Source organism: Puma concolor, chromosome B1, assembly GCF_028749965.1.
Source record: "Puma concolor isolate L17-30 chromosome B1, mPumCon1.1.hap2, whole genome shotgun sequence".
In the NCBI taxonomy this organism is placed as follows: domain Eukaryota; kingdom Metazoa; phylum Chordata; class Mammalia; order Carnivora; family Felidae; genus Puma; species Puma concolor.
The window spans coordinates 32,553,116-32,573,007 of NC_141670.1; the positions used below are offsets into that span (position 1 = coordinate 32,553,116).

General features: G+C 39.2%; 1 pseudogene; it reads left to right on the forward strand.

The window, feature by feature from the left end:
- The first annotated feature begins 1,588 nt into the window (after positions 1 to 1,588).
- LOC112870015 (COP9 signalosome complex subunit 6 pseudogene) lies at positions 1,589 to 2,572 on the forward strand (annotated as a pseudogene).
- Positions 2,573 to 19,892: the final 17,320 nt, after the last annotated feature.

Consider the following 19,892-nt stretch of genomic DNA (forward strand, 5'->3'; position numbering starts at 1 on the left):
CTGCAACTGCTGCTAAAGTATAATTGCCTGCTATATCTTTTACCCCTTTTTGAATAAGTGGTGTTAGATTTGCCACTTTGGCTAATCCTCAGGAATCTGACCTGTCATTATACAAACTTCTAAAAATATCAGCTTGCACTTCACAGTTTCCGTTTTGTTTTCATGTAATGCCTCTTCAGTGTATTTTATTTGAACCTACTAACCTGCTTTGAAGGGGAAAAAATTTGTTAGCTAGCATTGCCTGTCATCTGCTGTGTTTGCTTGCTTCTCAAAACACCTCAAATGAGAATGCTGGTCTCTGGGTAGTTGAATAAAAATGAGAAGAAGGAAATAGAAGAAATACTCATTGACACACACATTTCCCTTCGGTCTCTATGATCGCAGCAGAGAATGTGCCCCTTCTCCATCTTCCCTCAAGTAGGGCACTGTGGAAAGACTACAGTAATAGAAGGAATCCAGCACCTATCTGTCAAACACCTGCTAAGCACCAAGCACTGCACTAGATGTGGGGAATGTGCAAAAGTGAGCTAACGTAGGTGGTAAGGAGAGATTCTTGGTGGGGTCGGGGTTGATGGGAAGGGAAGAACTGCAAATGAGTGTCTCAAATCGTGCTGGGCAAGTAGAATAGCCCTTTACATAAAAACAACAGCCTGCCTACTCTGGCTGTCCATAGCAGGGAATAAGGCATGCTCCCTCAGATTACGGAATTGCTTTTGTGAGAGGAGGCTCAAAGCTGCTGGAGGAAGACCAACCGTGAGACAAAGCTGGCCATGCCTTCTCAACATTTATGTACTATGTGTGGTTCTCTATAGCTCTTCCTGGTCAGAACTATGAAAGGGCAAGAAGTCAGAGTGCCCCACCCTGTCCCAAGAAAGATCACTTAAGAGATTCCTCGCCTGGACTCTACTTCTCCAAGAACACAGTGATAGACAGATTTTGCCCCTGCCAGACAACCTCCCATGTGGATTACTACACAATACGTTTAGTCATCTCTGTAGCTGTGTGAAAAGAACTGCTCAAGCTGGGCTCAGGAAGCATGCTAGATCCACTGGCACTCATGGTCAAGTCAAGTTCACTCTGCAGGTTCTGGGCTCCATGATGGGCAAGACCACTATGTCTCCCTGATCCACACCCTGCCTGAAGACTCTGCGACATCTCACAGAGAGTCATCACCCCGCACTCAGGGCCAGCCCTGGGAGCCCTTTCCTGCTAGCCCAAGTTCTGACCTGAAGACCTCCTGGTGGTGGCCTCGTTCTCCAAGTCTATCCCTTCTCAGTGAAGTTACCCATGATAGGTTGTCCACATGGCTCGAAGGGTCCGGTGATTTTCTCTTTTACGTTCTCTTTTTAAATGGCTACCAAGTATCCCAACTTGGGCAGGCATTGGATAGGGTAAATATAAAAATATGATGACTAATGGACATTACAGCCAGTTTTACAGAAATAAAAGGGGTTATGAGACTACCATAAAACAGTTGTATGACAATAAATGGGATCACCTTGATGAAATGGACAAGTCACTAGAAACACACAACCTATCTAGATTGAATCATGAAGAATTAGAAAATCTAAACAGACCGCGGCCAAGGCTGACGGGCGCGGGGAAAATGGCGGTGGCGGCGAACAGCACCGGAGGGAACAGCGGGGATGGAGGTGGATGCAGCAGTAGTCCCCAGCGTGATGGCCTCCGGCGTGACAGGGAGCGTCTCAGTCCTCTTCATCCCCTTGTCATTCTCAACATTTCAGACCATTGGATTCGTATGCGCTCCCAGGAGGGGCGGCCTATGCAGGTGATTGGGGCTCTGATCAGGAAACAGGAGGGCCGAAATATCAAGGTGATGAACTCCTTTGAGCTGCTGTCCCACGCCGTGGAAGAGAAGATTATCATTGACAAGGAGTGTTACTACACCAAGGAAGAGCAGTTCAAACAGGTGTTCAAGGAGCTGGAGTTTCTGGGTTGGTATACCCCCGGGGGGCCGCCTGACCCCTCTGACATCCACGTCCAGAAGCAGGCGTGCAAGATCATCGAGAGCCCTCTCTTTCTGAAGTTGAACCCTATGACCAGGCACACACATCTTCCCATCAGTGTTTTTGAGTCTGTCATCGATATAATCAATGGAGAGGCCACAATGTTGTTTGCTGAGCTGACCTACACTCTGGCCAGAGAGGAAGCTGAACGCATGGGTGTAAACCACGTAGCCCGAGTGACAGCCACAGGCCGTGGGGAGAACTCCACTGTGGCTGAACACCTGATAGAGCAACACAGTGCCATTAAGATGCTGCACAGCCGGGTCAAGCTCATCTGGGAATACGTCAAGGCCTCTGAAGCAGGGGAGGTCCCCTTTAATCAAGAAATCCTGCGGGAGGCCTATGCTCTGTGTCACTGCCTCCCAGTGTTCAGCACAGACAAGTTCAAGACAGACTTTTACGATCAATGTAATGACGTGGGGCTCGTGGCCTACCTTGGCACCATCAGCAAAACGTGCAACACCATGAACCAGTTTGTGAACAAGTTCAACGTCCTCTATGATTGACAAGGCATCAGCAGGCGGATGCAGGGGCTCTTCTTCTGAGAGGGTACTTGAAGGGAGGATGCACAGGTTGGACAGTGGTCCCACAGGAGAGGGGTGTTACACTCCCTTTAGAGAAACCTCTGTCAATAATAAAAGGGGAGCAGCCTCTCAGCACCGCCCCCCCCAATCTAAACAGACCAATAATGAGTAAGAAAATTGAATCAGTAATCAAAAAACTTGCTAATCAAAAAACTGCTATCCCACGACCAGGTGGCTTCATTAGTGAATTCTACTAAGCATTAAAAGAAGAACTAAAGTAATCGTCTTTAAATTCATCAAAAAGGTTGAAGAGGAAGTAACAACATCCAAATTCATTTCATGAGGCTGGCATTACTCTGATACTGAAGCTAGGCACTACAATAAAATTATAGACCAATAGCCCTGATGAATAGTGACACATAAATCCTAAACCAAATCCTAGAAAAAAGAATTCAACAGCACATTAAAAGGATCATAGTGATGACCTAGGGAGCTTTTTATCCTGGAATGCAAGGATGGTTCAACAAATGAAAATCAATCAATGCAATATACCAACCAAATTAACAGAATGAAAGACAAAATAACATAATAGTCTCAGCTGATGAAGAAAAAGCATTTGACAATATTAAACATCCTATATGATAAAAAACACTCAACAAACTGAGAGTAGAAGAAAACTGTATCAACATAATAAAGACCATATATAAGAAGCCCACAGCTAACACTTTTCCTATAAGATAAGGAACAAGACAAGGATGCCCACTTTAGCCACTTTTATTCTCATAGTACTAGAAGTCCTAACCAAAGCAATTAGATAAGAAGAAGAAATAAAAAGCATCCAGATTGAAGAGGAAGAAGTAAAATTACCTCTGTTTGCAGATGACATAATCTTATATGTAAAAATTTCCAGAGATTACACACACACACACACACACACACACACACACACACACACTATTAGAATTAATAAACAAATTCATCAAAATTGTGGCATACAAAATCAACACACAAATATTAGCTGTGTATCTAAACACTCACAATAAACAATCCCAAAAGGGAATTAAGAAAATAATTCCACTTTCAATCAGAAAGAATAAAACACTTAGGAATAACCGAGGAGGAGAAAGACTTACATACTGAAAACTATAAAACATTGATAAAAGAAATTAAAGAAGATACAAATAAATGGAAAGACGCCATATATTCATGATTTGAAAGACTTAATATTATTAAGATGTCAATACTATCCAAAGCGATCTATAGATTTAACTCAATCCTTTGGGGTGGCCTGGGTGGCTCAGTTGGTTAAGCGTCCAACTCTTGATTTTGGCTCATGTCATGAGCTCATGGTTCATGAGATCGAGCCCCACATTGGGCTCTGTTCCTGGTTACATTCATAAGTATGCACAAGTCCTAATATTTGGAGCAGTAGAAGGGAACTTCTTAAAGTGTGCATGTATCCTTCTAAGCTCTTGGGTTATGCGTGCATACAATAAAATACAGCATCTTGTGATTAGTGAATAAATCACGTGTTAGGGCTGGGGAAGGAGAGTGAGCTCATATTTGAATGAGATCTTTTTTTTCTTTAAAGAGAGAGAGAGAGCATGAGAGGGGGCAGAGAGAGAGAGAGAGAGAGAGAGAGAGAGAGAGAATCTCAAGCAGGCTCCACACTCAGCGTAGAGCCTGGCCTGGGGCCCAATCCTGTGGCCCTGGGATCCTGACCTAAGCCAAAGGATTCAACTGACACTGACACTCAACCAACTAAGCCACCCAGGTGCCCCTGAATGAGATCTTGAAAGGCAGCAGTGGTCATCATAGTAGTAGTAATAATACTAATACTAATATTAGCAGCTCGTCTTTATTGAGAGCTTGAATAAGCCAGGTATCACCTGTGGTTTTTCAGAACAGTTAACTCCCTCATGGAGACACTTATACAAATGATGGCAGATTGTTTAAAAATTTTTTTTTTTTTTCAACGTTTATTTATTTTTGGGACAGAGAGAGACAGAGCATGAACGGGGGAGGGGCAGAGAGAGAGGGAGACACAGAATGTGAAACAGGCTCCAGGCTCTGAGCCATCAGCCCAGAGCCTGACGCGGGGCTCGAACTCCCGGACTGCGAGATCGTGACCTGGCTGAAGTCGGACGCTCAACCGACTGCGCCACCCAGGCGCCCCGATGGCAGATTGTTTATACATAACACTCACATATCCTCTCTCTCAGTTTAATGTTATTTTGTTAACCCCATTTTACTGATGAGAAAATTTAGATTTCACAGTTGAATAACTTGACTAAAGGTTATCCAGAATAATTAAATGACTTGTTCTTCATCACAAGGCATTACTTTAAGTATGATGGCATTTTGGCTGAAAAGAGGATATCATGTATAGTCAGATACTTCAATTCTGCTACGTAAGCTCCAGATTAAAAAAATTGACGAAGACCTTTCCACTTATCTGCATCACCAAAATCCTAAAAGATTTTCTAGAATGTACTCTGGGAAAGGAATGTGTGGCCATTTTCATCAATTCTGAATGAACTACGGTAGAAAATACATGTGATATACATCTTCTGCATTACTTTTATGATAATTTTAAAACATTGGCATTCATTAAACCTTTTCAGAAATGCCCTGACTAGGGAAGAAGCAACTGATAAAAACAGAGTTTAGAAATTCCAGTTTAATTATGATGTTCTAAAACTGAGAGCTCACTAGAAAAACAGAATAAAAATAGAATAACAGAAAAGAAAAACAGATCTTATTGTTATAATCTATCTTGTAGGCAGGGAGTTTTAGGAAGTTTCATGCTCTTACACTTTATTCTTTGGGCATTTTCATGTCTCACAGTCACGATTATTGTGCCAATTAAATAAAATTGGAGTTCAGAATACCTGCTCTGCCTATTTTATACTGTGGTTTGGGAAATAATTATACTAATAGTAGTTACAATTAAGATTCATTGAGCGCTTTACTATGTGAAATCTGTATACCTTAAATTCATTTGATAATCAAAAAATTTCTGAGGTGGGTGCTATTATTATTCTCATTTTGCAGAGAAGTAAACTGAGGTTCCAAGATGCTAATTTGAGCTAAGTAAGCAATGGACATAAGATTTGAACGCAGGCAAGCTGGTTCCTGAGCGCAGATTCCTAAGCATTTCACCATAAAATACGAAAATATATTAAAAAATAATCAAGGTTTTCTTCACCAGTTCTCACCCAATCAGGGCACCAAGTATTTCAAATATTAGTTTAAGCCCCTCTCTTTAACTATACTTGAAGGGGTTAAAAATTGCTGCTGCAATCAAATATTGCCTCATTGTAACTTGGCAACCACTAAATATGGGTTCCAGAGGCCCTCTGAAAAGTTAGAAGCATTGCACAAATATTAGTATTACTAATTGTATTGGCTTGAAATACCATTCTTTTTTAATAGTCCCTGAATAGATGATATTGATACTCCAAATTCAGAGCTGAGTTTAGATTGTCCAAATATCATTCAACATGAAGTTCTTTTGGAATGCCTTACATTATTTCTCCTAATCTTTCCAAAACTAAAAATCTTAGACTCTATGATGTCAGTCGGAGAGATGATGCTAGAGAGGGGGAAGAAAGGTTTTATAATTATTTTCACCAAAAACAATAATTCTCTGCCAAATTACCTACCATAATGAGGTCATAATGACTTTTGGCTCTTTCTTCAAATCAAATACATCCTCCAAGAATGAAGACTCACCATTGATAATATATAAAGGAATGTAACAAGTCCCCTAAGACCGTTTTCAAAGATGAGTTCCAGCGTTAAGTGTATCCAGTGTTAGGATCAAAATGGCGTCAGCACACAGCTGGCCTCAGTGAGTAAGTACATGAAGTCAGCAGTATTCCGCCAAAAGTGTTACCTTCTGGGTGTTTTGTTTTGTTTTGTTTTGTAAAGAATTTATAGTACTTAATATACATATCTTATATGTTTGTCCCCAAGCAGCCCCATCCTGTGTTAGTAATTTCGAGTCACGCGGCCTTCTTGTACAGAACTTCTTGGCAAATGATCAGCACTAAGCTATACTCAGAGTCAGAGCAGAAGGCTGACCTGGTGAACTCCCATCCTACCCCCCACTCTCCGACATTTAATATCCCAAGCTACAAGGCAGCTAATGGTGCTTGTGTTAGAAACAGCCAGGACAAAGGTCAGCTGGTGAAGAATGTCCCTAGGACCCCACTTAGCCAGCTCTGTGCAGCTGATGCAGAGGGCGTGATGATACCGCAACTGTTTGAGCCCTGTTATCTGAGCCAATGTAAACACGAACCACAAAAACTTCCCCTTCCTCCTCCAGGATCCAAATGTCAATTGCTTCCAGCTTCAAAGTTCTGAATCTCTACCACACCTCCCTTTGATTCAAACTTGCTTGGAAAGAGAAAAACATGCCTGACTCCATCTGTGTGGTAAAATTGAGTTTCTCTAGTTAAGTAATTAGGAGGTACGAGGCGTGCCCCAAACCTGGATCCCTACAGTAGAATACACCCTAGAGAAAATTCTGGCCATCTCTCAAACGACCACACAAACAACAGGTCAGCCTTTGGAAAGGCCATCCTCTAGGTGGGCGGGACCCAAGACAGATCAGATCTGGGGCCCAACTAGGAGGGCTCAAGGGCACCCAAGATACGACATACTGTTGAACCTCGGGGTTACTCACTTCAGGGCTTCGCCTGGGAACTGTGACAGAGGGCCTAACAAGGGTACCTGCCTTTCTCTGCCCTCCTTCCCAGGCCCACATTCTTTTGGCCAATTATAATAGCATTATACTTGCCATCCCTTTCCACTGTAAAAGTATATCCCCAGAACTTTAGGTTAAAAGCAGTTGATCTAATGATTCAGTGTAACAAGTTTCCCTAATGGTCAACCTCTTCTGAGTGCTTTTTTGACATTGTTCTGGGTGTTCTAAAATTATTTTTGGCTTTCCTTTTGGCATTTAAAAAACTTCTGTATCACTCCTTTTGCTACCAGTGCCGTAATGCTTCACTCCAGTGCTTGAGTTTTTCTGTCTAAGGTAGCCCTCTTCCTACCCTCCTCCGCCAAATGTCGCTTTGTTCCTGGGCTTGGCCCGTGGGGACATCAATGCGATTTTTCAGGTGGGTGCTAGGTTTGGATAGTTCTTCCTGTTTTTGTTTCTTTGTTGTTGTTGCTGCTGTTGTTTTAAACAGCTTACTAAAGTGTTAGCTACGGAGGAGGAGGAAAGGGGCCAGAAGGAGCAGCTGGGACAGAATCCTTTAAATTAACAATGATGGCCTGACTCTTGACTCTTCTTGATGGCACCTTCCAAGATGAGACTAAAGTCTTCACCTTGTCCACTTCTCCCCAACCCAAGGACAGCCTGTCTCCAACCACATCCCTCCTTCCACTGCTATAATTCTCATTTCTATAACAGGCTTTTTTTTTTTTTTTCTTTTGGTTCCAGCTGTCAGGCCATATTTTCATGATCCATAATTCCCCTTGGGTTCACAGGTTGGAATTTGACCTCTGGATTCAGAGGGCTCTGGTTCCTGGCAAGTAAGAGAATGCTTCTTGTGAGAGCAACCCAGTGAGAACCAATGGTGCTCTGGCCAACTGTTCCCAGAATCCCTGCTGATCTGTTTGTTAACTCCTTGCAGGCTCAGTTTTGCTCATTTTCAGAAGTGAGAACTGGCTGACCACGGCCTACTTTGATACAATTCTTAGGAAAATGGAAAGTAGTGTGAGAGAAAAGGATATAGGTTTTAGAGTCGGATGGGCTGAGCTCCCAATTCTGCTTTAGTCAGCCATATGTCTCTGGGAACGTGACCTCCATTTCCTCATGTGTAAATTGGGACTAATCATAGCCTGTTCAAGAACTATTCTGGAGAAGAACAGGTTGATGAACATAAGATATTAGACTTGTTTACTTTTCTTCAATGTTACATGCTTTTTTCTACCTGTGGGTCATCCCACAAGCTTATCTTTGCCCAGAACATTCTTCGGTTTGTTCCCAACTCAGAACCCACGCTTGTACTGGCTTTTACTCATCTTTGAGGCTTTAGTTTATACATAGTTTTGTTAAAGATGCCTTCCCCTCCCCACACCGCCAGACTAAGTCAACTATTCATTTTTTTATTCCTAGAGTATTCTATGTATTTCCAAATCTTATTCAGAGTTCCTTAATTTTTCACTTAACGTCTTTTTCTGTGCCAGGGTCCCATCTGGGATACCACATTACATTTGATCAGTATGTTTTCTTAGGTTCCTCTGGACTGTTGCAGTTTCTCAGACTCATTTTCTTGCTCAAAGTGTTCCAGTTTGGGCCCAAGAGCGCTCTTTCAGGTTGGCTGCTGTGTTCCTTTGACATACCCTCATCTTTCTGTCTGTGTGTCTGTGAGCACTTCATTATTTTCTGGCACCACCAGAAGCTCATATTATATATATATTCCCGGCCTCAGGTCTAGAGTCAGCCATTTTTCCCAAAAGCTGTGATTTCTCTTATTGGGGAAGATATTGGAAACCATGATCTACATGCTGAATATGCTCACTGATGGCAGATCAAGGAAATATATGTATGCTAACTCTTGTACATACATCTATGTATCTATCTATCTATCTATCTATTCATCAATATCCATATTAAATTAAACTTGAAATTGTACTGATGCCTCCAACTCTAATTCAGTACCATATGGATCATTCAGATAGTCTTTCCCTCCTTGCTTCTCTGCACCTTCCATTCCAACAGTGAGAACCTGGCTCACAACAACTGCATCCATTTAATCCGTTATTCGGTTCCAGTATACATGTATAGTGGTTTCAGAACTATTAACCGATACCTTGTGGGAAACAACTTTAGCAAAGAGAGCACAGCGTTTCTGTACAGTTCTTTATGGTTTACTCTCACAGTCTCCATCCACTTCTAAAGGTACGTAGGTCAGCATCACTCCCCACACACATACACACTTCTTTCATTGAGGTTATTTTATACACTTGTGGTACAATTAAAGTCTTTTGTCATAGCCCATATTCTATCCTGCGCTTATTAAGGTTCATGGATTGCACTGCAAAGTTCTATGGGTTTTAACAAATGTAGGGTGTCATGTATTCACCACTACAATATCACATAGGGTAGGGTCACTGTCCTAAGGAATCCCCTGTGCTTCACCTATTCAACCCTCTCCCTCCTCCAAGTCCCTAGCAACCACTGATGTGTCTGTTTACCATCTCTATAGTTTTGTCTTTTCTAGAATTTCACATAAATTGCATGATTTCATATTAAGCATTTTCACATCAACTTCTTTCACTTAGCACTAGGTGATTCTGTAATTTTTTTGAAAAAGTTCATCGTTGAGGACCAAGTAGGTGTCAGATAATGCTCTCAGCAGATTGACTATACATCACAGTTTGCCTGGGGTAATCCCTGTTTACAACTGCTGTCTTTGTTTTCCATACATCTTACTATTTTAACACAAAAACCAGTGTCACAGTCTGGAAATAAATTATACTGTCGCCCTAGTTCTAGATTGTGAGAATACATCAGTGAACAAGACAAAAATCTCTTCCCTTACTAAATTTACATTCGAATTGGTAGAAATAGATAATAAACTAAAAAACAAAATGATAATTTCATATAACATTGTGAAGGGAAAAGGGAAAACATTAATTGAATTAAATAATCTGGGGGAGTGTGATCAGAGAAAAACTTATTTTTTTAAGTTTATTTATTTATTTTGAGAAAGAGAGAGTGAGCACAGGAGGGGGCAGAGAGAAACAGAGAGAGAATCCCAAGCAGGCTCTGAACTGTCAGTGCAGAGCCTGATGCAGGGCTCGAAATCACGAACCGTGAGATCATGACCTGAGCTGAAACTGAGAGTCAGACATTTAACCAACGGAGCCATCCAGGCACCCCTCAGAGAAAAACTTCTTTGATGATGGTGTAGTTGAGTCAAGACCTTGCAAAGAGCCAGAGAAAGAACCTCCCAGGCAGAGTAAGAGCAGATACAAAGGATTTAAGGTGGAACAAAATCTGCCATTTTTGAACAGTTGAAAGGAACTGGGGGAGAAAAGAATAAGGTTGTTGAAATAATCCATATTAAGAGGATTTGGACTTTTTTTAAAGGCACTGGGAAGTCATGAGGGGCTTTAAGCAGGGAAATAACATGATATGATTTATATTATAAAAAGATCACTTTGTCTGCCACGTGAAGAAGAGACTGGAGTAAGACAGGCATGAAAGCATGCAGACCAGTGCTGTGGTCTGGACAGGAGATGATGCTGGCTTATATTTCAGTGGTGGTAATGAGAATGGAGAAAAGTACACGGACCCAAGATACATTTTGTGGGTAATGCAATGGATTGGATATTTGGGATAAGAAGTGATGAAGGATTCCTAGGCTGTTAGTTAGCTTAGCAAATGGCTGGTAAAATCATTTACTGAGATAAGGGAGTAATGGGGAAGGAACAGTTTAGTGGGCGACAACTGATGGCTTGTTTGAGTTGTCTATTACACATCGTGTAGTAATATCAAATATGCATTAAACCTGTGAGTTTGGAGCTTAGAAGAAAATTTAAAGCTGATGATTAATTTTGAGACTCCTCATTTTATACATTATTTAGAGCTATGGAACTGGGTAAGTTTTCATAAGGAGAGAGCGTTGATAGAAATGGAAGCTCCGGAGTAAGCCTTGAGAACTCCAATATTTATCAGCAAAATTATAGAGGAGCAGCCAGAAAAAATAGAAGGAAAACCAGGAGTTTTGTCTCATCAAAATTAAGAGGGAAAATTGATTTAAGGAAGATAGTCAATTTCTTTGAATGTTGCCAAGAAGTTAACTACAGTGGAGTCCTTTGGATTTGGCAACATGGAGGCCATAAGTGTCCTTGACAGAAGCTGTGGAGACGTAAGACAGAATGAAATGTGTTGAAGGTGAACTTGAAGAGGACCTATGGATGATTCATGAGCTTGTTTAACTAGACTATAAATTCCATGATAACATAGGCTATCCAGCCTATGGTTTTGCTGTGTTTCCAGTACCTACAAATACCTTTTATTAAATACTTTCACCTTCTCATGTGTATTTCCGATCCTTATTGGGTAAGCTACTTATAATGATGGGACAAGCCAAAAGCTGCGCTGAATAAAAAAGATAACTCTTAGAAAGACCTGCAGAAAGGACCTATTTTAGTTATGCTACTTTAATTTTTCATTTATTGCAATTTGGGTAGAAGAAAACTGGGAGTACCCCCAAATATCTTCATCTTCTTTATGCTCACCAGCGCTCCAGGTTATGGATGTGAGAAAACCAGAAGTGTGCCTATTCCTTACACTGGAGCATTTCCAGTTTAACGGAGAAGATGGCTATTTAACAGAACAAATTGGGAACAATAATCCTGATTTATTTTTTTTTTTATTTATTTTTTTTTTTCAACGTTTTTATTTTTGGGACAGAGAGAGACAGAGCATGAACGGGGGAGGGGCAGAGAGAGAGGGAGACACAGAATCGGAAACGGGCTCCAGGCTCTGAGCCATCAGCCCAGAGCCCGACGCGGGGCTCGAACTCACGGACCGCGAGATCGTGACCTGGCTGAAGTCGGACGCTTAACCGACTGCGCCACCCAGGCGCCCCAATAATCCTGATTTAAAATCCCAAATCATACCAGCAAAACCAAGAAGAAAAAAGAAGGAGGAATTTACATGATAAATTCCTTAACTAAAGTGGGACAAGACAAGAGATACTATCTCATTCTTGTTTTTAACAGTTAGTGAAAATATAGACTAAAAGATACCTTGGGGTTGATTTTCAGTCTTCCTAAATGTTATTGTATTGCCAAGTTTTTTTTGGGCCAGGGCTAGTAAGAGAAAGCAGACAGCCTTAATATCAAGAAAAAAATCAAGCAGGCTGAAGCTATGACATCCCAAATTTAACTGCAGAGCATGAAAGCTGGAGCAACAATATAAACATGGTTTTGGGTGGGGGGAGGGCTAGGGACAATTAATTCAAGACTACTAAATGGAGAATAAGCTCAAAGAAAAAGAGGAAAAGAGAAAAAAAGCTACCCATTCAAAATGAGCCTAAAAATATGAATTCTAAAAAAAAACAAAAGATAGGGAGGAAAACAATAAAGCCAACAACCAGAATATGAATGTACTGCAGATAGAAACAAAGTACCAGAACAATCTGAAATAGACTTTACAATAAGTATGTTTAGGGTCTTCAAAGATATAAATGAAGGATTAGCACCCACAAATAAGAACAAGATTATGAAATGTAAAAAAATGTAAAAAAATGTAAAAAAAAATGTATTCTCTAAAATATACAGACAGAGCTGTTGAAAAATGGATAATAGATTGAGGATTCTCAGCTTCCATTAAAAAGTAGTTATGAAAATGGGGTGCCTGGGTGGCTCAGTCGGTTCAGCGTCCGACTTCAGCTCAGGTAATGATCTCATGGTTTGTGGGTTTGAGCCCCATGTTGGGCTCTGTGCTGACAGCCCAGAGCCTGGAGCCTGCTTTGGATTCTGTGTCTCCTTCTCTCTCTGCCCCTCGCCCACTTGTGCTCTGTCTCTCTCTGTCTCTCAAAAATTAATAAATGTAAGAAACAATTTTTTAAAAAGTAGTTATGAAAAGAAAATCACTCCTAAAGCACAAGCAACAAAATAAAAAATAAACGAGAGGGTCTCCATCAAACGTAAAAGCTTCTGCACAACAAAAGAAACCACCAACAGAATGAAAATACAACTTAAGGAATCAGAAAAAAAAATTTGCAAATCATAGATAAGGGGTTAATACCCAAAATAGATAAAGAACATATACAACTCATAGCAAAAAAAGTCAGTTAAATAATAATCCAGTTAAAAATGGGCAATGAATCTACATAGATATTTTTCCAAAGAAGATGTATGAAAGGCCAACAGGTACGTGAAAAGATGCTCAACATCACTAGTCACTGGGGAAATGAAATGTAAAACCACAGTGAGATATCACCTCACAAATGTCAAAATATCCATCAACAAGACAAGAATAACAAATAGTGGTCTAGATATGGAGAAAAGGAAATTCTCATGCACTGTTGGGGAGATTGCAAGTTATCACAGACATTATGGAAAACAGTATGGAGGTTCCTCAAAAAATTAAAAATGCAACTAGCATATGACCCAGCAATTCCACTTCTGGGAAACCAAAGGAAACTCAAACACTAACTTGAAAAGATATCTGCACTTCCATGTTCATAGCAGCATTGTTTACAACAGCTAAGACATGGACACAACCCAAATATTCATGGATAAAGGAGTTGTGGTATATGTATAATGTAATATTATTCAGCCATAAAAAATGAAAAAAATCTTACCATATGCAATAACATAGATTAATCTTTTTTTTAAATTTTTTTTTAACATTTATGTATTTTTGAGAAACAGAGACAGAGAACAAGCAGGGGAGGAACAGAGAGAGAGGGAGACACAGAATCTGAAGCAGGGTCCAGGTTCTGAGCTGTCATAACAAAGCCTGATGCGGGGCTGGGACCCATGAACCATGAGATCACAACCTGAGCCGAAGTCAGTTGCTTAACCCACGGAGCCACCCAGGCACCCCTAACATAGATGAATCTTAAAGTCATTATGCTAAGTGAACTATGTGACACAGAGAAAGAAAATTACTATGAGATCTCACTTATATGTGGAATCTAAAAAGAAACAAACAAAAACACCAAACTCATGGAAAAAGAGATCAGATTTGTGTCTACTCTGACAGAAGGCTGGGGGAAGGGGAATTGGAATTGAAAAGCTACCAATTTCCAGGTACAAATTTCAGTACTTAAGATAAATACGTACTGAGAATGTGATAGCCGTTAGCCATCATGTTGTACATCACTGTCATATGATACATAGGAAAGATGTTAAGAGAATAGATCCTAAGAGTCTCATCACAAGGAGAGAATTTTTTTTCTTTTCTTTGTATTGTATCGATATGAAACGAACGATATTAATTGTAGTAAACATTTCACTATAATGTAAATCAAACCATCATGCTGTACACCTTAAACTTATACAGTGATGTGTGAATCAATATTTTTTTAATGTTTATTCATTTTTGAGAGACAGAGATGGAGTATGAACAGGGGAGGGGCAGAGAGAGGGAGACACAGAATCCAAAGCAGGCTCCAGGCTGAGATGTCAGCACAGAGCCCGACGTGGGGCTCAAACCCGACTGAGCCACCCAGGCGCCCCTATGAATCAATATTTTTTAATAAAACTGGAACAAAATAAGAAATGAAAATGGAAAAGCTCGGTCACATAATAAAACTTTTAGAAAAAAGTATAGGCAAGTGTCTTTCAGGCTATGCGATAGGGTAGGATTTCTTAAATAATACACTGCAAGTGCCAACTTTAAGAAGAAAATATTGGTAGATTCAACTACACTAACATCACTAAAACTTCTAAAAAAATTTAAAAAGTGAAATTCACACTAGAAATTGGTAGAAAACACTCATATAAACAAAAATATTCAAATTGAGACTATCTTTTAAAATTTCTGCAAGTCAATAATAGAGAAACAAACAACTCAGTTAAGAACCACAACAACAAAAAAGATTATCTGAATTCTGCAGAAGAGGAAAGGAAGAGGAAGAGGAAATCATATGGCCAATAAAAAAGTGAAGAGATGTCCAACTCCATTGGTCATCAAGGAAATTCAAATTAAGACAAAACAAGATGCCATTTTCTTACTGATTAGATTTGTAAAAATTAAAGAAATCTGACCATATTGAGTTTTGGCAAGAATATGTGTCAATTTCATCCCCAGGTGTAAGTTTTGGGGGTGTAAATTGATACAATTATTTTAAAAATCCGTTTGGCATTATAATGTGAAATTGGACACCCTTTTACCTCACAACTCAACAATTCCACTCCTAACTATATGTCCAAGAAAAACGTTAGTATATGTGTCTCAAGAGACATGTACAAAAATATCATAACAGCACTACCCATACAGAAAAAAATGGGAAATGCCCTAAGTGTCAATTAACAGGAAAAAGTTAAATTGTGTAAATTCATGCAATGGAAATTTCACAGCAGAGAAAATGAAAGAACTACAGCCACATGCAATGACCTGGATGAATCTTCATACATTGTGTGAAAAAAAGCAAGTCCCAGGGAACTATAAGGTAAGACACCTTTTTTTAGAAAGTCCAAAATCAAGCTAGATCAAATAATGTAGTGTAGAGGCATAGATAGATGATGGATGATAGATGATAGATACATAGATAGACACATAGATAGATACATAGATAGATACATAGATAGATAATAGATAGATAGATAGATAGATAGATAGATAGATAGATAGATGATAGATAGATAGATGATAGATTATAGGTACATAGATGATAAAACATTTCTTAAAACAAAGAAAAGATAAACACAAAATTCATGCTAGAGATTACTTCTGGAAGGGGAGATGATAGAAAGATGGCATAGGAAAAGAACCCATTAAAAGATGTATGTTTTTGGTAGTAGTATAATTTTTCTTAAGGGTTCATTAAATAGTAGATATTAAGTACTATATGTCTATATCAATATATATCTCTATCTCTATTTCTATATAAATATTAATGTACTGATATAAATGTATAGAGAGACATATAGAGATAGATAAATTACAATAAATAGACGGTAGATAGATATAGATAGATAGTACTTAGTGTTCATGAACCATGGATTATGATCACTCCAAATCTGTAACCAGAGGTCCAAAGGGAGGGGGGAAAAAAGAGTAAAAAGCCGCCAGGGAAAAATGACACATTACCAACAAAGGATTTATAATTAGACTGACAGCAAACCACTCACCAGGAACAACAGATGCTAAGAAACAAAGGCTGAGGCAAACAAATAGTTTGTCTTATTCAATACCCTTGTAAGTTGTCATTTAAAAGCGAAGATGAAATAAGACTTTTCTAGACATATAGAAACTAAAATTGCTTTTCATCTTCCAACCCACACTGAAGGCACCACTAAAACGTGACCAGTGACCCTAGCAAAAAGGAATGTTGTTAGAAACAGTGGTGAGCCCAGAAGCTCATAAGGTATGCTTATAGATTTAATAAAATATTTTAACCTAACGTCATTCATTTTAGTATATTTTTTAAAGCAAACCTAAAGCTGCAGACAGCAATAACAAAGAAGATGGTGGGAGAGTTGTGTTAACAGATAATTCTAGCAATCTGAAGAACTTCTGGCCAAGGATTACTATACAGTTTTCATTAAGAGAGAGAGAGAGAGAGAGAGAGAGAGAGAGAGAGAGAGAGAGAATATGTACTTTACTACTAAAAGACTAAAAATAAAAATTATAATTTCCAAACCAGAAAGGGTTAGAGTGAAGGGAAGGGAATATATAATGGTTGAAAGAAAGTCATAAATAAAAATTAGTAATGTGTAAAGGACCATAACTATACGTATAATAGAGATGTTTTTAAAAAGATCATGAGACCATTATAAGCAATTTTATGCCAATAAATTTTTGAAACTTAGAGAAATGGGTAGTTATCTAGAAAAATCTAAATTCTCAAAATTATCTCAAGAAAAAGTTAAAAACCTGTCAATATCCTTGAGAGTCATTTGATTGGTAAAATTTTTCTCCCCACACATAAAAAAAATTACCAATAAAATGGTTTTATGGATTAATTTTTCTAGAGTTTCACGGAATAGCTATTCCATATCTTACATAAATAGTTTCAGTAGTTGGGGGAAAGTTATCCAACTCATTTTAAAGGGTAGATACAAAATTGACACAAACTGAACAAAATAAAACCAGAAAAATATAACATAATCTCATTTAGGAACATAAATGCAAAAATTTTGAACTAGTAGTAAATCAAATCCAAATATATATTATTTTGATAATGCAAAGAAGTTTCAATATCAGAAAATCCACATTAATATTAATCCTGCCATATGAATTAATAGATTAAATGAAAAGCGAGAGAGAGAAAAAGAATAAACTACAAGAAGAAAAGAAGGGAGGAGGGGCGCCTGGGTGGTGCAGTCGGTTAAGCGTCCGACTTCAGCCAGGTCACGATCTCGCGGTCCGTGAGTTCGAGCCCCGCGTCGGGCTCTGGGCTGATGGCTCAGAGCCTGGAGCCTGTTTCCGATTCTGTGTCTCCCTCTCTCTCTGCCCCTCCCCCGTTCATGCTCTGTCTCTCTCTGTCCCAAAAATAAATAAACGTTGAAAAAAAAAATTAAAAAAAAAAAAAAAAAAAGAAAAGAAGGGAGGAAAAAAAAAACAAGGAGAGGCACCTGGGTGGCTCAGTCGGTTAAGCGCCGACTTCAGCTCAGGTCGTCATGATCTCACAGTTCGTGGGTTTGAGCCCTGCATTGGGCTCTGTGCTGAGAGTTCAGAGCCTGGAGCCTGCTTCAGATTCTGTGTCTCCCTCTCTCTCTGCCCTTCCCCCGCTTGCAATCTGCCTCTCTCTCTCTCTCTCTCAAAAATAAATAAACGTTAAAAAATAATAAAAAAACAAGGAAAGCCATATAATCATCACAGTAAATGAAAACATATTTGACAAAATTCAAAAGCATTCTTAATTTGAAATAAAAACAAAAACTGGTTTTTAAACAGAGAATACAAGGAAACTTTCTTATGCTGATAAAGGACAGCTATTCAAAACCTAAAGCAAATATTATTCTTATTAAAGTCAAGAGCAAGATAATGATTCTCAATATCAGTTCTACTGTTAATAGTGTCCTAGAGATACTAGCAAATACAACAAGACATGAAAAAAATAGAAGTTTAATAATTGCCATGGAAGATGCATCACTGACATTATTTCTAGAAAATACCATTTTCTATACAGAATATCTGCTCTACAGACAAACTAATTCACAGGGATTCAGCAAGGTGCTGGATATAAAACACAAAATTCGCAATGGACAGGATAACAGCCCTAGCAAGAATTGCTGGCTTCCTCTTATGAATACATGTGCGACATATGCAATAGAATCTAGGAGGAGATCAATGATTCATAGTTAATGTAAAACAAAGCAAAACAAAACAAAAAAACAAAACAAAAAACGGCTAGAAGCTCCAGTTATGTGATTAGGGTCCTGGTAGGGTAGGAATATAGGCAGTTAACATGAAAAGAGAACTGAGTACCACAGATTGGGCTAGGGAAAGCTTTCTCAGTGTGGCTTTTTTTCCCCTCCAGGGTTAGTCTCTTCACTTCCACAAGGCAGAACATCATATAGGACATCACACATAACAATGAGTACAGCAGCAGAAGCAGTGCAGGAGCCCCAGCAATGAGGGGTGGGATTAAAATCAAGCTAGTTGTCAACCTGCCTGGAATGGAGTATAGTTAAAAACTAGGGCTTGTTGTATATTAGAGCTCCAGAACTTATTTATCTTGCATAACTGAAACTTTGTACCCTGTGACCAACACCACCCCCATTTCCCCAACCCCCTAGCCCCTGCCAACCACCATTCTATTCTCTGCTTTTATGGGCTCAACTTGTGTAGATCTCACACATAAGTGATCACTGTCTTTCTGTGTCTGGCTCATTTCACTAAGCATAATGTCCCCCAGTTTCATCCATGTTTTCACAAGGGATTTCCTTCTTTTCTAGGTCTGAGCACAATCCATTAAATTGCTAAGAGAGGTGACATTAAGTGTTCTCACCACCACACCCCCCACCCAAAAAAAAACTCTTACTATGTGAGGTGATGGATGTGTTAATTAATTCGGTTGTGGTAGGTAATCATTTCATACTGTTTAGGTATATCAAAACACCACATTGTACCCCTTAAATATATGCAATTTTTATTTGTTAATTATACTTCAAGAAAACTGGAAAACAAAAACAAATACAACTAGGGCTTGTCGTTGAGTGTTCTTACCCCAATACCTATCCACATTTCAAGAGTTAGATGATTACAGTTCTTGAAGAGTCTGAACCAGGGCAAATATAGAGATAACAGAGCCTAAGCATTTTCTCATCGGGAGGGGCACCCGAGCCTTAATCATGAACCAAGGTGGTTGAAACAAAACCTCCAGGAGACTGCAAGGGTTTTAGATACAATCACAAGGCATCTTCACAACTTTTATAAGAAGGAATGCAATGCAAACAAGTTAAACCAGGCAAAGACAAAGTGGTAGAACAGATAGAGCAAGAATTTAAAAGTAAATGTATTATTACCAATGAGATAAGGGGGCTGGTGTTCAAAACATGAAGGAGGAGCATAAAAGAAGGACATGTTCAACACTGAAGGAGGTAGAAGTCATAAATAAAACTTATCTGGACATATTATGTATGAAAAACAAAATGGATAAAATTCAGTTGATAGCTGGAAAGGCAACAT